Source organism: Melopsittacus undulatus, chromosome 10 (genome assembly GCF_012275295.1).
Source record: "Melopsittacus undulatus isolate bMelUnd1 chromosome 10, bMelUnd1.mat.Z, whole genome shotgun sequence".
Taxonomy (NCBI): Eukaryota; Metazoa; Chordata; class Aves; order Psittaciformes; family Psittaculidae; genus Melopsittacus; species Melopsittacus undulatus.
In genome coordinates this window covers 14,764,276-14,769,693 of record NC_047536.1, presented here as the reverse complement: position 1 = coordinate 14,769,693, position 5,418 = coordinate 14,764,276, and positions in this window count along the sequence as shown.

Genomic DNA, 5,418 nt, shown 5'->3' with positions numbered 1-5,418 from the left:
GGGGCCTCCACTAAAAGAGGGATTGCAGCAAACAGAACGTCTCTGTATGGAATACAACAAGGAAATTATTTCCTCAAGGTGGAAATTTATTGCTCTGAGGTGGAAGGCAGAGTGTTTTAAAGAGGTTTTAATTAATAAAGGGAAATGTGCCAAGAATGTGTTGCATGTTGGAGCACCCTGCATTCAATCCTGCTAACCTATTGAGGGCTAATTGAAGCTGTAATTAATAAACACCAATGCACACAGAGGCATAAACAGCCTCACGCACCTCCAGCAGGATGCATTCGGCCCTAGCACACAGGCAAAGAGGTGCTGTCTCTTGGGATGCCAAGGGGCTCAGGGCACTTGTCCCATCAGGTCAGGACACAACAGCAAGGACCAAATGCCCCTGGAGCTGGGAAGCAGCAATGCTGCAGGGCTTTGCAGGGTGTTTATAGCATCCCTGGAACAGAAAGGGACTGTGAGAGCCTAAAGAGTTTTCCTCTTTGGTGTCTTTCCCTTGGTAGTGCCATTCGAGGTGTTCCCACCCCAAGCCAGGATGCGATTTCCCAGTGGCCCCAGTCCCTTAGGTGTTAAGTCCCTCTGACTTCCACCCAACCCTAGTGTTGCATGGCCCAGGTTTTCCAAGGCATTTAGGCTCTTTAAACTTGCAGGTTTGTGCCAAGCAGGGCTTTTTTCAAAGCACCTCAACATTTTAAGTGTCTCAGGGGCGGAACAGTGCCAGACCTTATCCTATGCAGCTTCTTCCTTGTGGTCCCCAGACGAGGCATCTCCTGGCTCAGTTCCCCATGTGCATAGCATGAGGCTCAACCCAACAAACACACTCTTACCCTCATTTAAATGTCCCCTCTTTTTGCCACGCATCAGTTTGCTTCCTTATAATCAGCCAAACCAAACTGGAGCGTCTGATCCCCCATGCTTAATCCAGTCATTATTTCATGCCCTCCTACGTGTCCTCCCTTCTCCCAGTGACACAGAATAATTAACATATAAAAGCGTGGTGATAAGTGAAGTTTACGATGCAAACCAGAGGAATGAAGGCTCAGAAGTGAACATTATAAGAGCCCTGTGCCCATAAACATCCCACTTCTGGTGGGTTACCCAGCCAACTAATTACACGCAGAAATGCTGGCTGAGCATTCATTGCCCACATAAGCTGCAAAACAAACCTCCAGAGTGGTCAAGAGAAAACTAAGGAGGAGATGGTGTGATGGAAGGAAAAATACACATGAAAATACATGAGCAAGAATAGGATGTGGCCTGTGTCCTATAGGTTGGGGTTTTTCGTGTCTATTCTGCTATGGTAAAAAATCAAATCTCTCCTCTTCCTTTGGGGAAGAAGAAACAAGGGGATAACCAATGGCCAAGCTGCTTAAAAAGTCAGGAATGATAAGGTTTTGCCTTTGCTCATGAGCTACCACAAGCATCAGTCCCTATGAAGTCAGGCAGCCCAAAATACCTGGGTACAGCAAAGCCTTCCCCTCTTCCTGGCTGTGATTTAACCACTGAGCAGTGCTTTACCCTTATCCTGCTGCTGTGCTTGATGAGCTTGCGTAGGTGGGAGGTCTGGAGACCTCTGTTCATCTCCTCCAGGTGGGTCCAAGTGCTGGTGCCCATGGGCAAGATGTGCTGGAGGAAGGCAGCAAGGGGGATGATGGCATCCAAGATGTTGTAGCCGCTCTTCCAGTCTCCATCACTCCCAAGGGGTGGGATCCATGAACAGCTTCAGCAAAAGCTCAGTGTGATGAAGAGAGCATCTGTGACTTGGACAGAGGAGGAGGCGACCCCAGACAGGTGCCTGTGGCTGCCAAACCCCATGCACTGAACCAGCAATTCCACATTAAATATCCCCAACAGCATCCCTCTGCCCATGGGGACCATTTCAAACACAAGCCAAGCTCACTCCACTGCAGCCATCATCATGGGTCACTGCCCAGCACAGGAGGGTCCTGGTCACATCCCAGCACATCACGCACCCCATTTGCCCTTCAGAGACATTCACTTCCCTGCACAGAGCCTGGTCCTGCAGCCAGAGCTCTCAGAAACCTCCAGCATTCATGACTGGGTTTCTTGACATTAGCCAGGCCTGGCTATATATTACTGGGATATATAATTAAGGCTCAGAGGTTTGCATACAGTAGCTGGCTTGTGTAAGACAAGGAAATCAAGGAGCGTGACCAAAAGGGATTTTTCAATGTAAAAATGAAGTATTAAAAGGGTGCTTAAACTATTTGTGCTAAAACTATGGGAGAAAAGGGCTGCCATGGAAAGGGTTGAACAATTGCATGTTAAGAACGATCATTATTGGATAAGTGATCTGAAGCTGAAATGCATTACATCCAGGCCCTGGGCTAGAGCAGGCAGTGGCACAGGGAAGGAAGAGCAGGCTGGAATCCATCCTGAGCATCTGTAGGGCCTGGGCCCCATCCCCTCCATCCAACCCCTCCTGGGTACTGAACCTCACCTCCAGATAGGAGCCTCAGCACAACAAGCAGCAGCAGTTGTTCCCCACAGCCAGGGAGATGGTGTTGGTGGAGATGATGCAGATCATGAGCATCACCCAGCAGGGAGGAACAGAACTTGGTGCCCTTCTGCTGCCAGAAACAAGGGCAGAGCTGGTGGAGCTCTGACAGCCCTGCCTGGACTCCTTCCAGTGTTCATGTGCAAACAAATTGTCAGCTCCTCACCAAAGGGTCCAATCCTGCAACAGATCACTGGCCTGAGCAGTGCTGACATGAACACGGCCTTTGATGTCAATGAGGTAACTCACATGCAAGTTTGCTTCTTGCCTTGCTTCTTTAGGAGAAGGACTATTAACAATTGCCAACTTATTTCAATTAGTCAGCATCTCTGTGCTTGCCAGCCTGGATGCTCCATGAGCACTTGTTCCAGGACACACACGTTTGGCTATTCCTGAAGTGCTGCTTTGTATAAACCACAAATACTTGTTTCTTGGAGCAGACAATGGTGGAAAAGCTGAAGGGAGCTCATGCAGAACTCATTAGGTTCAGCTAACCAGAAATCCCTTCGTGAAGCTGAGGGTGGGAAGGCCAGAGGAGATGCACACACCTCTGAGTGTGAAGTGCAAGGCTGTCAAACTGTGCTTTGCATGATTGAATAGCACAATGAGGGAGAAGCGGAGCAGAGAGGACCAGGCAGGCTGCGAGGTTGAGCGTGGAGGCAGTGCTGGAGTAGGGATTGGGCAAAGCCAGGAATTGTGCTCATCACCAAAGTGTGGGGATGCTGCAGGCCAAGCCACTGGGGGGACAGAAAGCAACAAAAACCTCTGGTCCAATCTGCCTTGTGGTTTCCCTGTGCTGAACCCCAAGGGCTCCTGGTGGGGCTGTTACCACTGGTACAACAGCTGGGAAACACCCCAAGGGATGCTGCGATGCCTCCAGCCCCATCCTGGAGCTGGGAATGCGTCACAGACAACAGGGAAGCATCTGGGAAGTAACTATGTCAGTCTGTCCTTCCAGCCTCGAGGAGCTGGGTGAGGACACATCCTCTCCAGCCTTCTAATGTCCAAAGAGCCCTTGATGAGAGAGGTTAATGAAGAGAAAACCAATCTCCTCCTCACGCTCTCCACCACCACACCAGTTTGGGCAGGCAGGAGGATGAGGAGGAAGGGCAGGAGAAATCCCAGCACAGACTGAACCTAACTCACAAACCAACACAAAACTGTTGCTTTCTAATCTGATCCTGCAGAGCTGCCTATGGAGACTCCATCCCCAGAGCCCTCCAAGGGCCAAAGTCACCCCTTTCAATATGATTTGGGCAGTTTACTGGGCCTGAGCTCCCACTCTAGGGAGAGGAAAGGATTATCCCTGGCCCTGGTTCAGAAGCAGTGCTGTGAAGGTGTGATCTCCAGCCTCGCAGGACCAGAGCAGAGATCCAGATCGCATTGCACGCTGCCAGCATCCTTCCTGCTCAGCTCAGCCTCAAGCCTTTGCTTTTTAATTTCCTGTGGTCACAGAGCACCATATGAGGGTCTCCCAGGATTGGTGTTTCCCACACTGGGTTGGGGGGAACACAGCGCGTTCAATCAATCTCGGCACAGGGAAGTTACCTGCAAGAGGAGGCTGTTTCATCGTGGATTATCCAATATACTTCACGCCACAATCCCTGTTAAAGCAAAGAAAACCCCAAACATTCCAGGGGAATATTCAAGCTGGTGGCTGCCAGCCATGAGCTGAGCTGTGCAGTGAAGAGGCAAACGGGATTAGTTTGCAGGAAGAGCATTGGGGAGTGCAGGCCCATGGGGATCAAACACCAGCCAGCACAGCCAGGGCAGCTGGGTACTGATTGAGCTGTATCATTACAGAGCATCACATCACCTGGAAAAGACCCAACCCCTGCACCCTGGCTACTTTTGTTCAGAGTGAGCTGATTATGCTTTTTACAGGAGAAGGTGCCTTAGGCTGTTTCCTGGCCCAAATCCAGTGCCTGTCATTAAACCCTTGCTGTGTACATCTGCTGTGAAGTTCCAGCTCCATCAGGGAAGCTCCCTCTCCATGCATCCTGCACTCACCACACACCAGCAGCACAGTGCTGGTGGCGAAGAGCTGGGGAGATGCAGGAGCATGGAGAGGCTGCAAGCTGGGTGCTGTGGATTTAAGGAGCTACACAGAGGTAGGTCAGGGCTCCTCAGCATCACAGGGCTGAGAGCAGTGAGTTGGGGATGCTGCTGAGATGGGGTGGGAGGTGGAATTCAATGGGTATTCATTGCAGTTTCGGAATGTGCTTCAGAAATGCTGGGAATCTTGTCCATAAAAAGCACCACCCCAAAATAAAAGGTTCTTTTATCACGAAGGAAACCCCTGGTTCCTGCAGGGTGAAGCTTCCCAGCTCACAGAGGGCAGCAGCCAAATAAAACCAAGCAGGGATGGAGGCAAAGAGCACTGCCTGGGAGCCCTGAGGGAACCTCTTCATGGCATCAGCAGCGCCAGGATTTCACTTGTGAGGCTGCCCCTGCAGCCAGCACTCACTGGAAAAGAAAGCAGAAGCCGTTTATTCCCTATTTTCATTCTATTATTGTTGGTGTTGCACAGCAACGCTCGCAAAGGGCACTCACAAGTCTGTGGAATGCCCAGAAGTTAACATGGAATTGTGGCTAAACAAGCGCTGACCCAGAAACATTGAGTGCTTCAAAGACATCCTGCCCTTTTTGGGGTGTTTTTGCCTCTTTGCTGCTCAGGATCCTCAAAGCAGCACGGCTGCACAGCTCTGCCATAGCTGGACACTGCAGCTCAATTGGCTGGTGGGGATTCTTTTTGCCTCGGAGTATGTAAATAAACATCAATATTCTAAACCAAAGACCTCCCAGTAACTAAATGTTATTTATCTTCAATTTCTCTGAAAACTAAACAGCTTTGTCACGTCTGTACAATAATAAAGAAGCAAATCACAGCAGAGGAA